This window comes from Notamacropus eugenii, chromosome 3, assembly GCF_028372415.1.
Source record: "Notamacropus eugenii isolate mMacEug1 chromosome 3, mMacEug1.pri_v2, whole genome shotgun sequence".
In the NCBI taxonomy this organism is placed as follows: Eukaryota; Metazoa; Chordata; class Mammalia; order Diprotodontia; family Macropodidae; genus Notamacropus; species Notamacropus eugenii.
Window position 1 is genome coordinate 340,886,127 of NC_092874.1, and position 25,829 is coordinate 340,911,955.

Below are 25,829 nucleotides of genomic sequence, written 5' to 3' on the forward strand. Positions count from 1 at the left end.
CAAACTGGGTAACATGAGTTAAGTGTCTGTATGGATTGTTGACAAAGTGTTGGATAGTGGTAGAAGGAGAGAAGGACCAGTACCAAAATTTTACAGGCAACTTTTTAAAAATCACTTTAGCAGATGTTACCACATGAATAACATGATACTCACCCTGGTGCCCTGATGCCCTTAACAAGACTGATTGGTATGCCTTGTCTCCAAGAAAAAAAAGAGCAGCTTTGGCTTATTTGTAGAACCTAAGACTTGTGGAGAACTAAAGAGGAGGGAAAAGCAATAAAAGGGAAGAAGAAGAAGAAGAAGAGGTCCAGGGAGCTAAGACAAAAACTGTAGGGGCAGCTGGGTTCACTTGAGCATATTTGACCAGGTGGTACATAAATTCCTACTGACAGGCACCCTGTGAAGCCCTAACTCCTTATCATAAACCTGCCAAGGAACTGGCTCTGCCTCTCCTAGCTCCTAGTGAGGCACCAAATGCCACTCTCAATCTGGACTACAGACAACCCTATTGTCAATGCACAGGAAATAGGAGGCAACAACCAGCCTACATCAGGCCAGAGAGGCTGCCCAAGAAGGGGGTATTCTGGATCAAAGCACAACAGCCTGGGTAGCCTCTCACTGACCATCAATTCCACCTGACTTCTCATTCAGGAGTCCTTCCTCCATAGTCACCAGGTACACATGCCCACCCACAGCTGGCAGTGCTGTCAAAAGTTAGTAATGTCAGCTTGCAATACAGACTGTCTCACTTTCACCAAAGACAGGCAGTGTCAAAAGAGCAGTTTCTTCTGATATCAAAATCAAGAGAGATAAAATAAGAATGAATTTTGAAAGCTGAAAAGGACATTAGAGATCATTTACTTCAAACGCCCCATTCTTTAAAGATGAGGAAACTGAAGTCAGAAAGATAACTGACTTTCCCAAAATCAGTGACAGATCAAGAGTAGAAGCCAAGTTCCCTCAACTTCATCTCAATGTTCTTTCCAAATGCCATGATAACCTTTATAGAAGCAGGACTTTGTAGGAGACACAAGAAAAGTCCAAAGCAAGTTGACCAAGAATTTCTGGAAGCCATCTTGAATGGATTATGTCATTACTAGAATTTATATAGTCCTTTGAGGTTTGCAAAACTTTACAATTTTTATTTCAAAGTGTGCTCCTTAGTGCTACTATTAGTATCCCTATTTTACAAATAAAAGGACTAAGACAAGCAAAGGTTAAATGTTTGTCCACGGTCATACAGATAATAATAACAGTTAATATTTATATAGGGCTTACTATGTGCCAGGCATTATGCCAACCACTTTTACAATTACTGTCTTAATTGATCCTCATAACAACCCTGGGAGGGCAGTATTATTATCATTATCCCCATTTCACAGATAAGGAAACTGAGGCAAGAAAAGAGTTAAAAAGTATCTAAGGCAGAGTTTAACGCAGGTCTTCCTGACTCTGTGAGGATAATTTTGATACTCTAACTCAAATTAATCAGCATTTATTCAGTTTATTGTGATTTGATGAGTATCAATGATTGTATTAGTGAATTAAACAGAATAGAATTAAGTTTGAGGTAATTATGTTAGTTGATGCTTTTAGGATAAGAGTTATGAATGATTAATCTACCGTGTATTGATGATTATATTAATTGTATTTGACTTATCAGTTAGATTCACACTGTTAATTAGAAATGTAATAAAAATGCCATTCTTACACTACCCCACCATAACCCCACTCTGTAATGTGCTGTAATAAAATTCATTTGCTGGTGCAATACCCCCTAGCCCTTATGAATTACTACTGTCCATTCATTTATGACCTTTGCTTCTAACCCACAATTTCCTTAGGATGCTGTTGGTCTTATGACTTGTGAAAAGGCTCATTATGTTGTTGAAAGGGTCTTATGATCTTTGGAAAGCCTCTGTTGAAATGACCTAGGGTTGATGGCTCTGGCAGGTCTTGTGACCTGTGAAAGGTCTGTTGACAAAGTTGATGGACATTTTCCTTAGCCAACAATTTTGAACTCTTTCCTCAAACCAGGTCTAAGTCAGCTCCACAGTGGTATTGACCACTCTTTAGAGAATCCTTATCCCCAGACAGTTCTACTGGTTGTCTAATGTTAAGTAAACTATCACTTTAAGTAAAAATCACTACTAAGTGATTTTACTGGATTATTCATTCTTTTTTCCAATTCCATAATATAAACATGACAAATCTATATCATGCCATATTCACATCCTCTCACTCCACCTTTCCATAAATACACTAATGGAAAAAATCTTGCTTTAACAGAATGAAGAGTAGGAAAAGAGATATTCTCAGTTTTCTATTCAGTTCTTTTTTATGAAGTTTATAAAATTATTGAGGATGAGCCTAAGTTTCTCCAGGAAAACAATCCATAAGCTAATAATGTTGCATTTGTTCTGAAGGCTGTAAGACATTTGCAGATTGGTTTTATACACCTGTATGGTTGAATGTTAGACAAATTTTTTTGATTCTCTGATTTTACAGCTACCTCATTTCTCAATCGATCTCCTCACTACTTCTTTGACACTTTAGCTATCTGATAATTGTAACGATGTTTGCTTTGCTTAGAGGAATGACAGATATCACCACCACCGCAACAACACTAAGCATCAGCTGATTGAGTGGAACATTCTCCTAGTAATCTTTGGCCAAACATATGGATTTAGTAGAAAACAATTTTCTTAGATGTCACCAAATCCAACTACCATGCCCAAAGAATATATGTATATGTTTCCAACCAGGACTTCCAACACTGACAACAGTGGCTTCAATTTCATGAGTTAAAAAAGAAGGAAAAGTCCAAGAAAATATCTCTGAACTTAATGATTTATCTTTCCCTTTGGACTTTGTTTTTTTTTTTTTCCTGAATTCTAGAAGAAAAGAATTTTAGCTGTCTGACTTACTGAGGTTCATTTCACTCTTGGATGAGACAACAGCATTTTTTTTTGTTACATATCAACTCAAGTCAGAAAAGAAAAAAAAGTTGTTTCCTCTCTATGAGAAAAGCACAGATTGGGCTAGTTTTTCCTTGAAAGGTATTATCTCAAAATATGATTGACCCAGAGACTTAAGGCATGAACTCCTATATAGCTTCTAGGTCACTGAAATATAAAAGTCAGCAGACAAGGAGGGGCCCCTCCCTTATGCTTGACACACTTCTGACCACCACTTGGGCACTGCTAATTAATTGGGAAAAATTTGAAATGGAGAAGTTGCACTCAGCTGAACTAATGCTATAATCCTGAATATCCTTCCATGCTATTATTAAGTAAGTTTCCATTGGTTAACTAGACTTTATAATCTAGAAGTATTTAATTTTATTCCAATTCTAAATCTGAAACCTCTTGCCAGTCAAATACAGGTCTCATTATTTGGCAGAATTAAATCAGGGAAGTGGTTAAAGTAGAAGAATAATATGAAGGAAGAGGAATCCCAGTTGATATGATGCCCCGATTACTTATATCCTCTGACTGTGATCCTAACTGGCACGCTTTGGGCTTTATGATAGGAGAGGAATCAGGTTGACCCAGAGAAATCAGACAGTAAACTGTCTGTGGGCATTCAGAAACTAGAGACAGATGTGAGCATACTCTAGATCTTTAAGAACTGTGGTCTAAGATGACAAATATTTCAAACTGTCATTTGTGGAATTTGCATAATTGTATTTGCGAGTTATGGTGATTTGTAAGCATACCTACCTTAGTGGGCTTCAGGCTTCCTTGAAGATTGGTAAATTGGGGATTATCTGGGGGAGAAATATCTACTAGTATCCCTCCATTGGGTGGGCTGTGTTGGGGTCTAAGGGTGCTATGAACCCCAAAATGATAGAGCAAAGAGTGTGGATCTGTCTACAAAGAATTTGACCACTTAAGCCTTCTTTCAATCAGAGACAAGGTTAACTGTGTCACCAGTAGAAGTGGGCAGAATTTTAAGAATCTGCACAGTTTAATGGGGACAAGACAGATGTGTTTATACTAAAAGACTGTAGGAAGATCTGGATGAAATTAAGGAATGACAAGTAAGTGGAGTGGGTCAGGTACAGACAATGAAAGAGCAGTTAAAAAGATTATTGACTGGGATGGGCCAAGTGCCTCATGTGAAAACCAGACATCTGGGTTTAGGCGCTTTGGGGTCCATGTCCCAAAGATGTGGTCTTTTCCTTTTAGGGGTACAGTGCAAATCCCTTCCCCCATCAGGCTGGACTAATTATTTTTTTGTAGAAACTGTTGAAATTGTCACTAAGACTTGACTGACTCATGGGAAAGTGTGCTGTGTGTAGTAAGGCTCCTGCAGACCTGGAAGGTCTCCCATAGACATTTAAATCACCACCATGTGCCCTGCTGAACTGATGCATTTTTGTATGGAGATGTGAGGAGGAAAGACCATGATGTCTACCTGAGCTAAGTGTTGCATCCATTCTATTCTAGAGTTAACTAAACTTCCGTGTGTTAACTGTTAAATATTCTATCAGCATTGTGTTTCATTCCAGTTAGAAGCCTGAAACAACAGACTGGCCTGAGTCAGGCCTAACCTACTAGGGAATTGTGCTCAATAGACTTTTTGAGATTTTTTTTCATATGTCACTGAGAAGGACAGTAAGATTTGTGAACAAATGGGACTATTTGGTACAGAACACAGGGTTGAAAAGAACTCTTGAAAAAATAGTGCTTAAGTTTCTTCAGGATCCTAGGGAACTTTCCAAAGTTGAATATATGGATACATGTTTATGCTAGGGGATGGGGCAAAACAAGATTTCATGACTTTAAAGAAAAATTTTCCAGCCATGATAGCTACCTGAAATGGAAGCAGACAGCCCACAAGGTATAGTAAGTGTCTTGTTCCCACCCAAGAACTGCACATTAAGTCAATCAGAAGTCTATGGATGATAAGAAAGTGGATAAATAGCACAATCCAAAGCCCAGCCTCCTAGCATAATCTGAAAGGGAACAGGTGTATCCAGATGCATGAACTGAGGGCTCCCCTGAGAAAACTCCAGGGTGGGAACCTTGGCCTCTATCTGAGGCAGAATTCAAACCCAGATATTATTGACTACAAGTCTAATACTTGGAGAGAAATTGATATTATACTATTATATTAATAACTAATTATTAATTTGAGATCTACCTTTTCCCTTTCATTTCTATTAAAATACAACTCAAGAAAAGGTCAGTCATTCTCTGAAAGGGTGGACTGAGTGATGAGATTTGACTCTTAGCCCTCAAGGCACATGCTCTTTGGGCCTGACTCCACACAACTGGGAAATCTAATTTCTGTTTAGCATATAAACAGAATCCAGTCTAGATGAGCCTTTGCCTAGAGGAAGAACCTAGGTCCTTGATCTCCTCCATTAGGGTTTAGGACAATCCAACTCATGAAGGAGAAAATTAGCTGGAGGAGTGTAGATAGAAATGGCTTTCTCTACCCAGATGCCTTGAGGCAGCTGAGTCTCATGATCAAGGCAGGTTTTCAGCAGGAAGAGCAATGGACTTTTAGCCCATTTCCCTATTAAATGACCACCAATCAGAGTTGAATTTTACTTGTGATGGAATTTTTTTTCGGGAAGTATTTAGGGTATTTCAGGGTTTCCCTTGGTGTTTGTGGTTATGGTGGGAAGCAGCTGGTCATCAATTTATTGATTTTTGATTATGAGCTAGCCTAATTAATAAATTGATTATTAATTACTCAGAAACTCTTGTCTCTTAGGGGTTTTCATTTGCAACAATTCTGTCCTCTAGAATAGGTACTTAACTGCTTAGATGAAGAGACTCCACTGACTTCTTAGAGGAGATAAGATAGAAACCAATGCAGATCAACCAACACCTTTGCAATGTGTATCCTTAGTAGCACTAATAATTTACATAACTTGCCTATGGTCACCCTCTACTTTCTTGGGGAAAGTAATCAAGTGAGCTTCATTGGGTGATTAGATAAAAGGAAACCAGAAATAACTCAGATTGGTCTGATAGTTCAGGTTCAGAATTGAAATACAGAGAGACACTCACACATTGACTAGCCACTAACGAAAGTAAATTCACATAGCAATATCACGAAAAGATATTCAGCAATATCCTCCAGAAATATCCTTAAAACACTAGATGTTGAAATAGTTAATTTCATACATATGGAACATTCTATTTAGAGGAAGTATCTACAGCCTACTCATCATTGACACTGTGGTATACTATGGAGAAAACAGTAAAATTATTGCTCTTTTGAAAAAATTAATCACGGCTTTGTCTAGTGTGTTTGACATGAGACTAGTATGATAATTTTCCCCATCTTGATTTAAATAGATTATTCTATATTTTATCACATCTTAAGTTATGCTGCTTCCTTATATGAAATTTTTTATAATCTAGAAAAAGGGAATCCTTTCTAGTTCTAAAAAATGATCTAATCAAAAGCAATGTTTACAAATGTTGAAAGACATCCCCAGTTAGGTGTCCAAATTAGATACCTGGTAAAGTGGATTTTAGTGTAAGTAAAGTAGATTTTAGTGTGTGTAAAGTGGGTTTTTGTTATTATTTCTTAGAGTTCAGTTTCCCAGAATCCATAGTCATAAAAATCTCTTGTTCCTAGGTACTAGATATGAGTTCTCATGATTATGGTTCAAACATCTCCACAATGTTTGCACAGCATTATATAATGATAAATAATATAAACGTGTGCTTAAATTATAGACATCCACTGTGATTGTACAGTGAGATACAGGGATGATGTGATGTAAACCTGTGAGGCTGTTGCTGGCAAGATGCCTTCTTTGTTTGTTGCCCTATAAAGCAGGTGGGCATGGGTCAAAGAATGGTGAAACTTTAGGTTTGAATGTACAAGTTGAAATGTTGTCTATGCCTTGACCAGGCCCCATTAAGGCTTGGGGGGAATCCTTTAGGCTGAATGCACAAGCTGGAATGCTGTGTGTACCTTGACTGGTCCCCATCAAGACTTGGGGGGAATCTGTGTTTGCCTCAACTGGCCCCCATTGAGGCTTGAGAGGATTTAGGGGTATACATGAACTATGCCTGCCTCAATTGACCCCATCAAGACATAGGGGTAGTTGCCCCACTTTCTCACCAGTCCCTGCAAGAAAGTTGATTAGGGAATGCTATAGGAGTTTTGCTCCCATTATCAGCAACCCTTCTGAGAAGACTAGGCTAGAATAAAGTAAAATTATTAACCCCTTCAAAGCTGTCTTTCCTGTCTGGCCAGATCAAGGGTGAACGTGTGCTAGCAGCCCTCCTGTGTGCCATGTTTATGTGTCTCACACCTGATCTAGATTTTCTGAGTTCATCCAACTGTCTTGTTCTATAGATAATGAAACTTAAGGCCTGGACTCTCTGATTTTACAACTATCCCATCTCTCAACTGGTCTCTTCAGTACTCCTTTGAAAAGTTAGCTATCTGACAGTGGTAGGAATGTTTTCTTTGCTTAGATACCACCACCACACTTTTGGTCATAGACATTGGTTCTCCACCCCTTTTCACCCTCCCTCAGCAAAACAATTGGAGTCTATTTAGCATGTGTGTCCGTATCATCAACTTTAGAAAAGTCTTTAGGATTCTTAGAAGACTTAAGCACTGATACTTCAAGAGTTCTTTCTAACCCTTGTACCAAGTAATCTCAAGAAAGACCAACCTCTCCTAGGTCATTTACGCAGGAAGTAAGCATTTGCAATGTGACACTAACTCCAGTATTTTTTTTCCATTTCCCTCTACACTACATTTAAAAATATTTGCATTATACTCAAATCCTTTAAGGCTGTTCCTTCTGAGAACTTCAGGAAAGTACTAACAGGACTTTTCTTAACCAGTTTCCCAACTTTCTCAGTCACTACATGGAAAATCCTAAGTCAAAAAGCCATAAATGTCAACTGGAATCATTTACTATTCGAGTCCGTAAATACTGCCCTCTCAAGAGCTGCTTTTATTATATCAAGGCCAACACATCTACATCTTTCAACTGTTTTTTTTTTTTAAATCAGGCTGTGATACTTTCAAAAGATTCATATATGCATGATCTCAAACATGACAGCCATCATCACAAGGAATACTTGTTCCTCAAAATAACAGTTGTAATTATATTTCTTGCCTATTATTTGTCTCCTTGAAGGATTTAGTGAAAAAACTGCTTGTTTTAGAGACAAAGGACATGTGTTTGTATCTTGGCTTCGCTACTTACTGCCTGTTTAAACATAAGAAAGTTATCTTACCTGTGTCAAACAAATCTACCTTATCCGTCTAATGGGATTTTGAGGATTAATGGAAAAAACAAAAACAACAGGATGAAAAAACTGAATTCCTTCCTTCCCACCTTTGTAATGTAGGGCTGTTCCCTTTTTTTCAAACTTTTCCCTTCGTTCTCTACCCCACCCCACTCATGTATGGGGTATTCGGGGAGGACTGACTTTTGTCTTGCCCCTATATTTCAGTGATTCTGGAAAGAGAGTGAGGTGGATGACTTTGTACAACTCTTCTGTACTTAAATTCAGTTCACCCACAAGTCAAGACATCACTCATTGTGAGGTCACTGGTCATCTTCAAAAAGGAAGGAAAAACAATAACACTACCCACCCCAGTGTGGCTCTCCTTTCCTCTATACCTCTACCCTTCTCCTCATCAATAATATATGAGCTTCCAGAAGAAAAAGATCAAGTGAAATGAACTCAGGATTGCCACTACTTGTTTGAGGAAAGCATCCAATTTTTAATAAGCTTCATAATGACTGCATGTTAAGGGACAAATTGTCCTGAGTCACATAGTTAATGCCCTTTGCTACTGAGAACCTTAGAAAATCATTAATAAAACCCAAACCATAAGATTAATGATTTTACAGCTCAGACTTCCCACCTAGAGAACAAAACTCTAGTGGCTTAGACCAAGGTTCAAACTTTTGTCCTACTTAATATCTGTACACAAGTCACACAGGGGCTCCTTCCATTGAAAACCCACTGTTTGAAATTAAAATCAAACTCAAATCAAATAGCAGCTATTACTGATAATAATCATATCATTAGAAAGACATCATTTCATGTATAAAAAAATCAGAAATTATAACACTTTAAGAAAATAGAGAAACCATATAGTAAATACCTGCTGTCTGCTGAAGAGGAGGAGAAGTTAAAGTTCTTCACTGACTTTTCACAGATCAACTCCAGTCTGTCTCACCTTTCTCCAGGGTCTGAATAGGTGAAGACAAGGAACAAGAAGAGCATGACACCCCAATGCCACAGAATTACAATGGTATGAAAATTAACTGGAATAAAGTAAAATAACAAAATTTTTTACATATGGAATCAACCTTAACACTTATTTATTTCCTTAATAAAATTTTAATATGCATTATGTTCTTTTGTTGTAGTCACTTTTTAAATACTATTTGGCATTGAGTTCCCAAGATTTTGACACATATCCTTTAATTCTTCTTCATGAAATCCTGACTCTAAGCCTATTTTTAATGAAAAATCTTTTTTTTTTAAAAAAGTTGTTTCATTATACCCAGAGACTTTCAACAGGGTATAAATCAAGTGAGATCCCAGACTTTGGAAGTGTATTTATGGCTATCTCTTTGATGTCTCTTAACCTCAAGTGATATGTGACATGGCAAAAGGTTACATTTCAGCTTCTCATCTCCATTTAAGAATTTCTATAATTCTGGAAAAATTCTGCTTCTCACCAGGTTAATACATTCATCAGAGTTCAGTATTTCATTAACAGAATTGATGTCCAGGCCCAAAGGAAAGAAAAATTCCTCAAAATATTTTTGTATGTTCATCTTAGGTTCAGATGAAGATGTACAGATCTTATCTTCACCTGAACTTAATCTAATAATGGCTTCTAGCATAACCCAGAATTGAAAAGGTGAGTTTCAGCAGCAAAAATTATCTTTCACCAATCTTCAGTGCTATAGTTTTTACCTTGACCATGGTGAGTATTTTTTCTTTATATCCATATCGTAAAGACTATAGCACTGAAGATTGGTGAAAGATAATTTTTAGTTTTTCACTATTCTTCTCACTATTCATCCAAGTTCAAGAAACTTACACTTTTTCTGCAGGGGAATTAATAACAATACCCTTCACTGCCTGGTTCCTCTAAAGGTCTTTTTTGTTTTGTTTTTCTAAGATTTTTTAGGTTATTTTGAAGCAACAATGTTTTAGTTCTTAATGTCTTCTTGAAGGATTTAGTGGGAAAACTGGGTTTTTTTAGATGCCTTTTTCTTTGTCCTTACTAATTCTTTCCATTGTGAATTTTGAATGATTCTCAAAAATCTTAACTTCCCTACACTTAATTTCTAACAATTGTTGAAATGTGCTCTTTATAAATTAGAGTAACATCTAGGGGCAGCTAGATGGCTCAGTGGATAGACAGCTGAGCCCATAGTCAAAAAGGTCTGAGTTCAAATTTGGCATCAGAAAATTACTAGCTGTGTGACTGAGAAAGACATTTAACCTCTGTTTCCTTTGCTCTACTGGAGAAGAAAATAAGAAGTCATTCCAGTATTTTTGTGAAGAAAACCCCACAGTCAGTATAGCAAATGAGGTCATGAAGAGTCAAATGTGACTGAACACCAACAGAATGATATTCATTCTTAAAAACCAGAATTAAAAGTACATCAAAAAAGAGCAATGAAATGTGCTTATGAAGGGTTATTTTTGCTGGTAAATGTTTAATAACCAGCTTGGGGAGGAGGAGTAAGAGTATATACATGATACACTTGTAAGTTTAACCTTCATTACTAACATTTGCTCTCTCATAAGTTCAGACAATTAAAAAACATCTAATAAACCAAGCCAGATCTGTAACTTTCACTCATTTCTGAAGTGTAAATATTCACAACGAAAATATAATAGGCTCATGAGCCTGTTGTTAAATGGAAAAATCCTTATTCAGGAAAAGAAAGTTAAAGGAGTGTTATTCAGTAGTACACCAAGGCAGCTAGCAGTTGGAAAGATGGCCAGTCTAAATTCAAACTGGGCGCCTTTTTTATTGGCAGGAGTAAATAACTTCCATATAAGGGAAAGACAATATTAATGGTGCATGTTTCAGTGAGGAGGTGGGGTTCGTCTTACCTCAGCTCCTCCCCAATTACAACATCATAGGGCGATGGAATTAGCACTGAGAAGATGCTTTTAATTCACATGCAGGCTGGCTGCATATAGCAAAAGTCAAGCAAGCTCAAAACATGGGGTCACTTCAGAATGCTTTTGCATCAGTGACTGATTGTACATACTGTAAGGATTGCTTTCAACACAACCTGGCACAAAATCCAGCACTCAGCTGACAGAAAAATAACTACGGGTGGGGAAACCAACTCAATCTAGCTTGATCTGTTAAAGGTCAGATGTTCTGAGTTGTCCTAGCATCTACAGAAGCACACAGATATGACTGAAAGCTGTCACAAAATGAAATCATGTCAAAGTTATTGCTTGTACTGAGTAATTTACATAACACTGTAGTTTCCCAAAATGCTTCCTAGAGCTTTCTCTCTCTCCCTCTCCAATCAGCGGGCCACTCTGCACCAACGTTACCTACCTTACTGCCTCCACTCCTAGAGACTCTAAGACCAAGCTCCTCACCCTGTTTCCATGAGCCCTATCTAACTTGAGATAGTTTTTGTCCCTATTGAGAAGGAAAACTTCAACACTGTCTGTTTAAACCTATGTATCTCAGTATTCATTTGGTTAGGTCTCAGAAGCTTTCAGTCTCTCTCCAGACAGGAGAAAAATCAACCTGTCCTTTTAAGACACAACTCCTCTTTTGTTCATGAAATAACCTGAATTGTAGCCCAATCCCATAGCCTTCATCCTTGGCATGTATTTCCCCTCAGCAGAAGAGGTAACAAGGGTTATTTCTACTAGGGAGAAAGTTAACAAAGGTTACAATAACTAGGAGTCGCTAACAGTTCTTCATGAAACAAGACCAAGCCTGTGTGGCAGGCTCCATTTACAATCCACACAAGAGACTAAATCTGTCCCTGTCTGTCTAATGCATCTGCAACAGCTGTCTCCCAGAGTGCTGATACCCAATTCCTGAATAGGCACACTGTTGAGAGGCTACTTGTGACTAGTAGATCCACCCCACTCATATTTCACACATTGATCAAAGGCAGAACAGGAGTGGAGGGGGAGGTGGAATGTCAACCTGCAGCATATCAGTGCTCACAACTGTCAAATAAGGATGACTGGACGGGAGCCAGGGGATCCCCCTTCCTAGAACAGCAACTGTTCAGTGACTCCCGGAGACTCAGCCACCCCTTGACCACCCTACTATACAATAATGTATGGCATTCCACCACCTCCACAAGGCTTAAAATGGAATACGCAGGGTAGAAGGGGTGCAAAGGGATTGACAATGGACTAGTTGTGCTGCTCAGAGTGGTGGGCTACACAGATGGAACTGGTTAGGGGCCATGTGGCCTAAACTTGGTGCCTGGATTATTTTGGGCAGCTTTCAAATATCACCTGAGGCAGAGGGTGAGGGGATGACTTATTCATTTATTTCAATAGTCTTTGCTAAGTCAAAGTAATGCTGTCCCTTTGAGACTTCAGGGACTTACGATGAAAAAGTATGTATTTTCCTCTCATCTGTGTTCAAGGATGTTTGATTCTGTGCTCAAGCCATGTAACTGAGAAGAAAAATGGAAAAGACAGATGTAAAGCCATCAAATTTGCTTTTGTCTTGAGGAGTTTCCAATAGAATGGTTTCTTTTTTCCCCTACTTATCACTATACTGGTGCAGTAGTCAAGGACTGGGATTATCTCCAAGATTGTCAGACACTAAATGAGATGCCCCACTTTTCTGCCACAATGTACACCACTCGTTATTAGCTATTTGTGCCTCCTTCTGAAACTTGAGTCTAATTTGAAAATATCTTGAAAAAGGAAAGTTTTCTTTGAACAGGTATGATTCTTTTTTTTCTAGATTCAAAAGCCAAATTTCTTAAATGTGATTTCTATATTTACTAATTGAATGTATGAGAGAGGGAATAACTGCTAGAATCTTCACATCTTATTGTACATACCAATTTCATTGACTAATCATTACAAATTCCTGATTGGTTTTTTTGTACCTACCTGATAGATGCTAAATAATTATTTGTTGATTAACTGATTTTAAATAGATTAAAAGATCATTCAGCTAAACACAGCTAAAGCAGGGCATTTGCATTAAAACTTTGCAATTCCCAAAAACCTGGTTCTTGGCTATATGCCTCAATATTCATCCAGAACATATGGGTTTTGGTTCAACTGCAGACCATCTCATGCATTATTTCTACATGTATATTTTATTCATTACTACTGTTGATAGACAAACCCCAAAGCTTTCAAGTTATATCTATACCACGGAAAATGTTTGCCATGGAAATAACCAAACCATCTGGAGTGGCTAATAGTTTCAATGGAAGGAATCATATCAGTTCATTATTCCACTTCTTTCTATATTTATTCATGAGTATAGCTTTCCAGACTAAAAATCTTATGATGAATTGTCAGTGGAACCCACTAGCAGGGCCAAACCTTGGGTTGTTGGCACTGCAAGAAACACGACCATTTCTTCATCTCTACCTCTTAAAATCCCTTGTTTCCTTCAAGACACAGATCAAGCACCACCTTCTATATGGAATCTTTCCTGATCAACCAGATGCTAGTTTCTTTCTCTACCCTCAATCAATCACTATGATAGGACTAAAGTCAGTACCAGAATCCTGTCCTTCCAATCCCCAATGGGGATTAGATCAGATTGGCTTTGGTTTAAGGCAAGGCTTAAGCTGGGCTTCTCTTGACACAGTAGTGACACAGTAGTAAATCTGGTGACCTATGACTATATTAATCTGACTTCATGGTCACCCAAGTCACAAAAAAACCTACCTGCATGGGGTTAGCACCCTCAGATTTGGTGAATACTCTAAGACTACCTGAATCACCACATTTGGTCCTTCTGACCAGAAATATTTCCCAATGGGAGAGATGCAGGGAAGAAAAGGAGAAGGCCACATGTCTACTAAATCTCATTTCTGTAGTACCCTGTTAAATATTATTATTAGAGCTAGGCAGGTAACACAATAGAGTGCTAGGAGTGGGGTTCTAGAGTCAGAAGGCTCTGAGTTAAAATCTAGCCTCAAAAACTTACTAGCCATGTGAAACCTCTGTCTGTCTGTTTCCTCATCTGCAGAATTAGAATGATAATAGTCTCTACCTCATGGAATTGTTGTGAGGATAAAATGAATTGACATATGTAAAATGTTTTGCAAACCATAATATGCTATATAAATATTTGCTATTATTATTACAACATTTTATTATTATATTCTTTCTACATTAATTTTCAATAGCTTATGAATGCTGAATCTGAACTAATAGATTTCTGGCCTGAGCCAGGTCTGCCCATAACATTCACCATATATTTATTTTATAAATACCTATGTATGTACAGGATGTCTCTTTTGATACAATGTATTCTCCCTTACAGCAGGGATCCACAGGTACCAGGTATATAGTAGGTAATTAATAAATGTCTTTTGATTAGGGTATACCATTTGGGGCACTTGCCTCTTAACCCATGATGCCTCACAGGATATAAGCTAGTTTGCCAAGATTTAAGCCAGACTGGCTCACAACCAACCACTACCTACCTTCCCAGTTTTCCTGCTTATCACCACCAAAATCCATCATCCCCTTATATACAGTATCTACTATGAAGATATAGTTGTGCAAGGAAGAGTACTAGCTTGGTTTGCACTGCTCCATCACAAGATAAATTGGAAATCAGATTTTTCAAACTACAAATATTCATATGAACTATTTTTTTTTGCAGTAGAAAAGTTATAAACACAGAGAAATGCATAAATGTAAATCCTCCCTTTCTGTTTAGTTTAGTCACTTGGTTTGTTCCTTCCAGAAATATGGTAATTTTTAGAAGGGAAGCCATACAGGATTCCATTCTGACAATGGGTCCTATATCCTTTTTCTAGGTACAGACTCTTTTTCCCCCCAAACAAACAGTAAACAAGTGCCCATCATATCAAGCTGAAGTAAAACACAGGCTAGGAATTAAAGTAGCCAGACCTCATATCTGTTTTTCTCCCAAAGCTCTAGTTACCAGAGAGTCTTCCCCTCCCCCCCCCACACACACTATCATATATCTCGCCACTTATACATTTATAGGCCACCTCTCAGTGGCCTATGAGACTTGGGTTTGAAGAAAGAACTACAGACATTGCTGCCACCAGCTATACTCTCCCCACCAATCTATATGTCACAGGAACTGACCTTTACCTCCTCCTCCTTCTCTGTGTCCTTTTTTCAGATATTCTCAAAATTCCCAATGTACCCTTTAGGGGGGAAAGAACTCTCTAGTTTTAATCTGATCTTTTCTTCCTTTCTTTGCAAACTGGAATGAAATACAAAGTCTTTGCTGCCAGCCCAAGCCTTGGTAGAGGGCTATATTATGCTGCATCAGATCAAACATTTGGAAATTAGAAGACTTTTTTTCTCACATACTTTAACATTGCCTACCAATTCAAATCATTAAAAAATTTAGCATTATTTCTACAAAACATATGCCCATCCCCAGTTTGTTGCTGATTGTTACAAGAGAAAACTCTCCAACCCTATGCCTTTATTTGACTTGTTTTTCCCTATTTCTTCTTGCTATGGGTTTCACAGTTACATACTGTATTGGAACAGTATTTCCTTTAGAAACATGATATTCTTTCTAAATTTAACCCAATTAATTAGCAAGCAGGAATACCTATTGACTTCAGAACATTATAGCACTCCCATGATTTTTAGGTTGCCTGTGGAAAGCAATTTCCACAAATAATGAAACTGGAAACTGGACAGAAGCTCATGGAAAGCAGATTTATTCCCACAACTTGTTTAATGTTTATATTTCCCCATGTTGTGACTATAATTAAAGTGCTTAGGAAATTCTGTTTCTGCTTGGAAGCCCCCAAAATAACCAGCCTTATCTCTTTTATCTTCCTAGTTGCTTTAGAGTCAATGCTAAGTCAGGGAAAAGCAGAACTAAAGACTCTGCTGTCACCCTGCCACGTTCTCCACAGGACAATGATGCCCCAAGTGTCATTCATTTAATGTCTGTCTTGCTTCTCTGATGTTTCTGGTCATGTTGAAGGTGTTACTACGATATACCATATTCTACTAGCAGAGAGGGGAAAAGAGTATTGAAGAGTTGCTTTGAACATTCTTATTCCACTAAAATTGTGTTAAATTGTCCCCTCTATGCCATTTTTAAAGACATTGCTGATCACATTAATTCTAGACTTCAAAAACAAGTCAATTGATGCCTTAAAGCATGTGTGTGTGTGTGTGTGTGTGTGTGTGTGTGTGTGTGTGTCTGCGTGCGTGTGTGTCCTACTGGTGTGGTTTCTTTCTAGGCAGAAAAGCTACTCTCATAATTATCCTAGGCAAGTTACTTAGGTGTCATTCAGTAGAAGTCAAATGAAAACACAAGACTTTATCACTCATTGTGGGCTCTCTGAGGTTTTTAAGGACTGGAATTTTACTGACAATTTTGAAGATGTTTGGGGAAACCATACAAAAATGGCAGGAAAAACATCAGATATCATGTCAAATAACATGAACATCGCTCAGATTAGAACCATGAACAAAATGAGGCATTAGGAAAAATTCGCAAAACTACCTGTAGTCAAATGGTCAATTTAATGATGATGACAGATCTTTTCTTGTAAATGTCCATGTATCCACCCATTGGCTGAATTCCTTCTGGAGAAAAAAAAACAGAAAGCAGTGAGAATGAGAGATAGCAACTAGTAGTAATAAGTTCATTCATTCAATCAGCAATCATTTACTTTGGAGTAAATGTGCATTTCACTGTACTAGGTGCTGGAAGAGTCAAGGGTAAATAAAGTAATACATAATCCCTGGTTTGAAAACGCATATTGCATGTGGGTGTTGGGATGGGAGTGATGACACAGATTCCAAGTGCTAATTGTTAATTATCATTATCATTGAATCACAAGGCTTATGAATCTACCCAGGAATCCATTCTCTCTCTTCAGGCAAAATCCCAATTAAATCATTCCAGAATACTGGGGAGCTATTTTATTTTCAAAGATTGTCAATATACTCTGACCAAGAAAATGAAAGTGTGGAACAATGGTAGAATCTAGGCATGTCAAGGTTAAAAGCAGGGATTTGCTGGTAAATGTTTAGCAACCAATTGCCCCCAAACCTAGACATGCTTTTAAATTTAATCTGCATTATTAACAGCACTTTGTTAAACCTGGAGACAATCAACCAAAGATAAATCATGCTCTGATTTGTAATATTTGCTGATTTCCAAGGTGTAAATGCTTATGCTGAAAATGTAACAATCAGAGCTAGTTCTAACATATCCCAGGTCACAGGGAAGCTTAATCATCTATTCTAAACTATTTTTTCGTAGGAGAAGAAAATGAGGACCTGAGAAGCTGTGACTTCTCCAACATCACACAGCTAGTGAGTGACCCGCAAAAAAAGTAAATGTGTCTTGATTGATAGATGAAGGCTTTTTAACTAATTTAAGTCTAGGCTACCTCATTAGCCATTGAGCAAATATTCAAATACTCTGAAATACCTCATAACACTCCAAAATTGCATTTCATTTTATGTTATCAGTACTATTTGACCAGAAAGAAAGTACCATTCTCTCTTATTGATACATATAAGAAATTTGATTTCAGTTTATCTCTGTTCTCATAGGCAAGATCTAGTTACTGCTCTTGCTCCATCTTAAAAAGGAAAGTAAATAAAATAAATCACAAACCACTAGAATACATATGTATGTGTATATATGTATGTATACATACATACATATATACACACATGTGTATGCTTGTGTGTGTGTGTGTGTATGGTGGTATTATTGAAAAGAAAATGGTTTGTGAGTCAGAATTTCTAGGTTCAAATCCAGAATTTTTTTTTTTTACTTTCATCCAGTCGTGTAAATTTGGAAAAGTTCTTTAACTTTTGTGGGCTTCCACTTCTGCAGCATCAATAAAATGTGGGTAGTAATCCCCAAACTACTTATTTCATGGAGTTATAAAGTTAAAGTATGTTTAACCTTAAAATTCTACAGGAATTTGGGTGGCTACTGTTCAATCAACAAACACTGAGAATCTACTGTGTGTCAGGCATCTACAAGGCTCTGGCATTATGAAGACAAGTCAAGCAAATCCTGTCCTCAAGGAGTTTCTAATTATGACTGCTTTTCAAAGCAGTGTTTACATCCTTGCATATTTTCTTACTGTCAGAAAAAAAAACCTTGAACATGACCTTATTTCAAAGGCTAAAAGGTCTACTTTTGTGGGGAAAGATTGCCCTCTTGTGTACTTTCAAGATATTAAGACCTCAAACCATTTCTTTTTTACCTCATGTTGAATTTTCACAACTCTAGGCAGGAATGGTTTGCCAAGAAATTTGATCCATGTTCAGGTTCTCCTATATTCTTCAATTTCTAGTGTCCACATCTGGTACTGAAGTTACCACACCAATCAATCAATCAATTTCCTCTCAATTTCTCTGCTACTTGGAATAAAGAGCTAAAGTATTTCTCCTTCTCAATCACTCATGCAATTCCCGGGTGAAGCACGTTTTGAATTTTGAGGACCTCCAGGTCAGAGTGAAGAATTTGGACTGAATTGCCCTTTTAATTCTGCATTAGGCATCTGTGTTACCATTCAATCACTTTTAGAGCCATTTGAATGAAGCCGCTGAAACACTTTATTCAGCCTTCAGGGTCCCTTTAAAAAGGCAAGATCTTCTCTAAAAGGTACATGAAATTTTATTACACTGAAATCTTCAAATCATCTAAGCTTATGACCACAAAGATGTCTGATCTGGACTGTCATTCTCAGTGAAATGGATGACAAATTCTGCCATGTGCTTTCATTTAATTAGTCTGTCTCTTGATAAATGATAGTAGTCACAGCTCTCAGAATGTCATTAGGAGATTTGCAATGTCTTGATAAAATTTCACATCAAGATAATTAGGACAAAATGTTTCTCAGGCTAAGTATGGAGAAGGATGGCTCAACACAAATTTTTCTTCACTCTTGTTTCTACTTCCAACATAGGACAAAGGGAAATTTTTGCAGGGATTTGAATAGTCTTATTAAAGCAACATTTGATAAGCTGGACATTAGGGAATTTCAACATATGTGAGTAATATTACCAGAGTAGTGTAAAGGAAAGTCATCAGATCCCCTGGAATTCAGTAGCTGCATCTCAGTGAGTGTGCCAGGTATCATCTCATATTCATCAACCCCTCTTTGGTCTATTGAATAAGAGAAAGGCATCATGAGTATAGCCAAGTCCTCCCCATTGACATTTCACTGATTGTAATGTACAATTATTTAGCAGTGGGACTAGATGTTCATGTCATCCAAACTATGTGTGGGGTACACTACTGACACTGCAGCTGGTTCTTTCCATTGGCATATAAGAGAATATGGCTTCTGAAACAGTTTTCTACATCAATGTTAAACTCTCAAACTCTCAAAGCAGCCTAGAAACAACATTCACAAAGACATTTGCAAATATAAAATGTAACTAGCAATAGGGCATTCCTTTGCATTTCATGTACCAACCATATAACACTGTTCACTGAAAACATCAAATGTATTTGCTGGGTCTGATTCTGGATTTAAGGGAGAGATAGCTCATGCTCATATGGATCTTATCTTGCAATTTATTCATACCAAAATAAAGAATACTTAGAGGATATGTTTCAGCTTCTGATGTAGCCACTTGGATTCTTTTTGTCCTGAGTCAGGACATGCTATAGAATACAAGTAAGGCTCATCCAGAAGATCATCTACTTCTCTCTCTTACTCTCTCTCTCTTACTCTCTCTCTCTCAATCTATGATAGATATAGATACATAGAAAGAGATATATATGACTAGACTCTTGGCAAATACACTCTAAGCACTTCTGAATTTGTCAACTATGACTCAGTCAGATAACTAGGGTTGATAAAATGCCTTTGGGATTCAGTGGTCACATCTAGGCTTTCATCAGTCTTTATAGCTATCTCTATCCATGTGTGTTCCATATCTTCCTTCCTAAGGAAAGGCAAAGTTTGAACATATTGTCTCACAGAGGATGACCTAGAAATTGACTCAAGTTGCTATCTGCAGCCAAATAAGCAATGAGACAGCACAGTACAGTCCTTCTATCATTTAGCACATAATCCTGAATAGATTATTTCATCTCCCTCAGTCCTACTTTCTCATCTCTAAGCACCTCCATTTGTACAGTGAAGGAAGGTGGTTTTAACCTATCTTATTCCTCCCTTCAGTTACCCAGTTGATGAATTAACATAAGGGGGAGGTAAAAAATAATGCTTTGCTTTTCCTCTTGCTTCTCTACTGGATAGGAGGGAGGAAAGGGAGAGGAAAGGAAGGATATGTCTTCCCTTCTGACACCCCAGATATGATATCTTATAATGGAGCTACTTACCCATTAGGAGATATACACAGATGGGGTTTATGAACTTACATAAGGAGTACATGTCTATAGTGCATCATGAAACCTAGATAGGGGTCATCACCTTGGAGAACCAAGCTGTTAGTGTGAGTTAGGGGAAAGGTAATTCCCAGAGAGGGTGCTACATGTAAAATGATGGTGTTGGATTATATGATCTTTTGCATTCCTTTCAACTATAAGATATTATAATCCTGTAACTATAACCCTCATTCAAATGCAGTATTAGTTGCTGCTGTGGAGCATGAACTGTCAATACTCTCAACAAGACTATGTTATTATTATTGCGATTATTAGGTCTAGATCTCTGTCTCACCAAGGATGAAAGGGCAAAGATCACTCATATCCAACTCTGATATGCATAAGAGTTTTAACTTCCTCCATTTCTAATCTTAGCTAATTCAGTTCTCCATAAGGAACCCAGAGGCCCACTGTTCTCAAGGTCTCACTATATGCCAAACTCAGAATGGACACTGGTCAGCATAGGCCACTGTAGCTCAGAACTTCTGAGCTCAAGAGTTCTACCAACCACAGTCTCCTCAGTAGCTGGGATTTGGGGCTCATCGTGCAAATTTGTATCACTTCCACTATTCCTATGTTATTTTCTTTGTCAAAATAAAGTCCTCTCAATGAATGGATCAATAGTAGATCATTTACTTTTCAAGAATGTGCATATTGATGCATGCATTGCCGGAGTTAACTCCCTGTTTGGGAGACTCCAAAGAAAAATGTGGGAGAGAAGAGATAGTAGACTGCCTACTAAAGTGAAGGTCTACAGAGCTGTTGTGCTTCTTGATCTCATTATTATATGCCTGTGAAACCTGAACAACATACCAGTATTATTCCAGGAGACTGAATTATTTCCATTTAAATTGTCTTAGGAAGAGTTTGTAAACCCCTTGAGAAGACTGGGCATTGAGTTCCTTTCTCAACCTGAACTGCCAAGCACTCAAACTTTACTGCAGGGAGCACAACTCTGATGTGCTGGTCACATTGTTTGAATGCCAAACCTATGTTTTCCTAAGAGACTACTTAATGAAAATCTCATGCAAGGAAGGCATTGACATGGTCGTCAGAAGAAGAGCTATAAGGACACTGAATGTCTCTCTGAAGAACTCTGGAATAGATTCCACAACATGGGAGATACTAGCAAAGGACACTCCTGCATGGCATGTCAGCATCAAAGAAGGTACTCTGTTCTATGAATAAAGCAAAAATGCAGTAACTCAAAAGAAATGGGAGCTGTTCAAATGGAGAGAGACCTCTCGACCCCAAATATTCACAAGGACTATTGGCACTTGACCTATGGCAGAGCTTTTTGAGCTCTTACTGGTCTGATTAGCCAATTAGACACAGCGAACCTTGACTCCAACATAATGATGTCATTTTGGTCCTTTTCGAGAATGAAGGACAACAACAACCAACCAACCAACCATGTCTCTGACAGTCTGGTTAGGTAGCTGACACAATGTATAGGGTTCTGGGCCTGGAGTCAGGAAGACTCATCTTCATGAATTCAAATCTGACCTCAAACACTTACTAGCTATGTGATTCTGGGCAAGTCACTTAACCCTGTTTGCCTCAGTTTCTTCATTTGTAAAATGATCTGGAGAACGAAATGGCAAACCACTCTAGTATCTTTGACAAGAAAACCCCAAATGGGGTCACAAAGAGTTGGACATGACTGAAAATAACTAAACAATGACATGTAGGGTAGATTGGAAAGAGCAGTAGTTTGAAGTATTAAAGATAATTAGAAATCTGTTGTAATAGTCTAAGCAAAGGTGATAAAGGCCTGAACTAAGGTGGCAGCAAAATGGCAGAGGAGAAAAGAATGACTGTGAATAATTCCATGGAGGAAGAAATAAGAAATAATCAACAAGATTTATGAATGAATTAGGAGAGAAAGGGTGAGGCAGAGCCAAGATGGCAGAGTGAGAACAAGTACTCACCTAAGCTCTAAGACAAACTCTTTCAGATACCTCTAAAAAGAGAATCTGAATCAATTTTGGAGTGGCAGAATCCACTAGGAGATAGAGTGTAGCAGATTTCCAGCCCAGGACAGCCTGGAAGGTTGACAAGAAGGATCTATTGCACAGGACTGGAGGAGCACAGAGAACACAATGCAGATTCTGCCATAGCAAAGCAAAGCAGGACCTACCTGGGGTCCAAAGCAGTGAGAATTCTCAAACATATCAACCCAGGATGGGAGTCCAGTAGAACTGAGTGAGAGAGAAGAGCAGGATCCCTGGTAATAACTGCAGTTGCTCCTGAGATTATCAGCCCACAGATTAAATGTTTGTAAGTTACCTACGGAAAATTCTGGGAGCCAAGATGGTGAAGTGATCAGTGAATGCTCTACCTCTCCCCTTGTTGACCTTGAAAAACCCACAGAATATTTCCCCAGGAAAAATCCTGGAACAATTGGATCAACCAAAGGGGTAAACAGTCACTTAGCCCATGAGGCAATGAAACTCGCAAAAGAGGTCCCTCTTGCTGTGGCTGAAGGGAGCCAGTGAAGGACCAGAGCTGTCCCAGACAGCCCCATCTCAGCGAACTGGGAGGAGGTCTTGAACCCCAGAGATGTGGAGCCCATAAGCATCAACACTAGGACCCCAGGCATGCCTCAGCACAGCCAGGGCAATCAGGAAGACACTAGCACAGACAGGATTCACCAACTGCTGAGCCTGACTGTGCTCTAGTTCAGGACAGGATACATCCTGTGGTCAGACCACCCCTACCCCACACCTGAAACTGCAAACTCCAGGGTAACTCCAGGGAAACTTAGAAAGACTTCACCTGGCCTCTGCTTTGGCACACCAGCCAACTCAGCACCAAATAAGCTGCAGCATTCTAGCTTCTAGCTGAAAGAGCCAGAGGCCACAATACACAAAGCATCACATTCCAAGCACAATAGTCATGAGACAGAGCCCACTGTGCCCCAGAAACAGAGATCCACTTTAAAAACCAGGAAAAGGGCAATCATCATAAGCAAGAAACAAACCAGAAAAGAAAAGACCATAGAATCTTATCATGGGGACAAGGCCCAAAACATGAATCCTGAAGAGGTCAGCATTGAGACTGTACTCCCATGTAAAACCTCAGAAGGGAATATGAACTGGTCTCTAGTCCAAAGAGCATTCTTGGAAGAGCTCAAAAAAGATTTTAAAAGCCAAATTAAAGAAGTAGGAGAAAAATTGTCTAATGATTTCAAAACTATGAAAAAGAAATCATGAAAGAATTCAAAAGGAAAATTGAACAAATGGAAAGGGAAGTACAAAAACTAACTGGAGAAAATAACACCTTAAAAGGAACAATTGGACAGATGGAAAAAGAGATGCAAAAGTTAATTGAAGAAAACAATTTGATAAAAATTAGAATTGGGAAAGTAGAAGCTAATGACTCTATGAGACATCAAGAATCAGTCAAACAGAATCTAAAGAATGCAAAGATAGAAGAAAATGTATAATATCTAATTGGAAAAACAACTGACCTGGAAAATAGATTGAAAAGAGAAAACTTAAGAATGATTGGTCTAGTGGAAAGCCATGATGAAAAAAAAAAAGCCTGGACAATTTCTTCCAAGAAATCATCAAGAAAAATTGCCCTGAGGTCCTAGATCCAGAGGGCAAAATCATCATCAAAAGACTCCACTGATCACCTCCTGAAAGAGATCCCATATTGGAAACACAAAGGAATATTGCTACCAAATTCCAAAGTTATCAAGTAAAGGAGAAAATACTGCAAGCAGTCAAAAAGAAACAATTCAAATATCAAGGAATAACAGTCAGGATCACGCAAGACCTTGCAGCTTCTACATTAAGAAATCAGAAGCATTAGAATATGATATATCATAAGGCAAAGGAACTTGGTCTACAACCAAGAATCAATTATTCAGAAAAATTGAGCATAATATTTCAGGCAAGGAGATGGACATTAAGTGAAATAAGGGATTTCCAGATCGTCGTGATGAAAAGACCAGAGCTCAATAGAAAATTTGACTCCAAATACAAGTCTCAAGAGAGGCATAAAAAGGTAAACAGAAAAAAAAACAACTTGCTATTCAGTATGGGCAAACTGTTTAAATCCCTATAAGGGAAGATGCTACTTGTTAATCTTGAGAAATGTATAATTATCATGATATCTAAAAGGAATATACATAGATAGAGGGAGTGGGTAAAATAAAATTATGTGATGATTAAAAAAATGTGATTTAAGGGTACGAAGGGAATGTATTGGTGATGGGAAAAGGAGGAGACAGAAAGAAGTAAATTACATCACAGTAAGAGGCACAAAAACACATTACAGTTAGGGAAAGAGGGGAGGGAGATGAGCACTGTTTGAGATTTACTCTCATCTGATTTGGTTCAAGGAGGGAACAACAAACTAAGTTAAGTATAGAAATCTAACTAGCTCTATAAGCAGTAGGGGGGAAAGGGAAGAAAAAGGAAGGGAAAGCTAAAAGGGAGGGAAGAAGTATTAAGGGGAAAGTGGAGATAAAGGGAGGATGACTGATAGAAGGGAGGGAAGACTGAAAGAGGTAATGGTCAAAAATTAAAGCTCTGTTGTGAAGGGGAAGGGAGAAGGGAAAACTAAAGGCATAAATGGGGGGAAATAGGATGGAGGGAAAGATACAGAGAATAATCATAACTGGAAATGTGAATGGGATGAACTCTCCCATAAAACAGAGGCAGACAGCAGAATGGATTAAGAACCATAATCCAACAATATGCTGTTTACAAGAAACACATTTGAAACAGGGGGATACACACAGGGTAAGGGTAAAAGGTTGGAGCAGAATATATTATGCTTCAATTGATGTAAAAAAAAAAGCAGGGGTTACAATCCTAATCTCAGACAAAGCAAAAGCAGAAATAGATCTAATCAAAAGAGATAAGGAAGGAAACTATATCCTGCTAAAAGGCACCATAGACAATGAAACAATATCATAACTTAACATATATGCACCAAGTGGTATAACATCCAGGTTCTTACAGGAGAAGTTAAGGGAGTTACAAGAAGAAAAAGATAGCAAAACTAGACTAGTGGAGGACCTCAACCTCTCCCTCTTTAAACATCATAAATCTAACCTCAAAATAAATAAGAAAGAAGTTAAGGAGGTGAATAGAACTCTGGATAAGGTAGATATGATAAATCTCTGGAGAAAATTCTATCCCCAAATGAATGGGGATAGAAAGGAATATACCTTTTGCTCAGTGGTACATGGCACATATACAAAAACTGACCATGTACTAGGGCATTAAAAACCTCACAATCCAGTGAAGAAATGCAGAGATAGTCAA

General features: G+C 38.0%; 1 long non-coding RNA gene across 1 annotated transcript in view; it reads right to left on the bottom strand.

The window, feature by feature from the left end:
• The window catches only part of LOC140531619 (uncharacterized), a 108,854-nt gene that overhangs the window by 68,150 nt on the left and 14,875 nt on the right, over nucleotides 1–25,829 (bottom strand). Inside the window, exons 2-4 of the long non-coding RNA XR_011976387.1 lie at nucleotides 19,216–19,317; nucleotides 16,684–16,766; nucleotides 9,112–9,199 (exon numbers count right to left, since the gene is read on the bottom strand). This is a non-coding gene — a long non-coding RNA (uncharacterized lncRNA). The remainder of the gene's footprint in view (nucleotides 1–9,111; nucleotides 9,200–16,683; nucleotides 16,767–19,215; nucleotides 19,318–25,829) is intronic.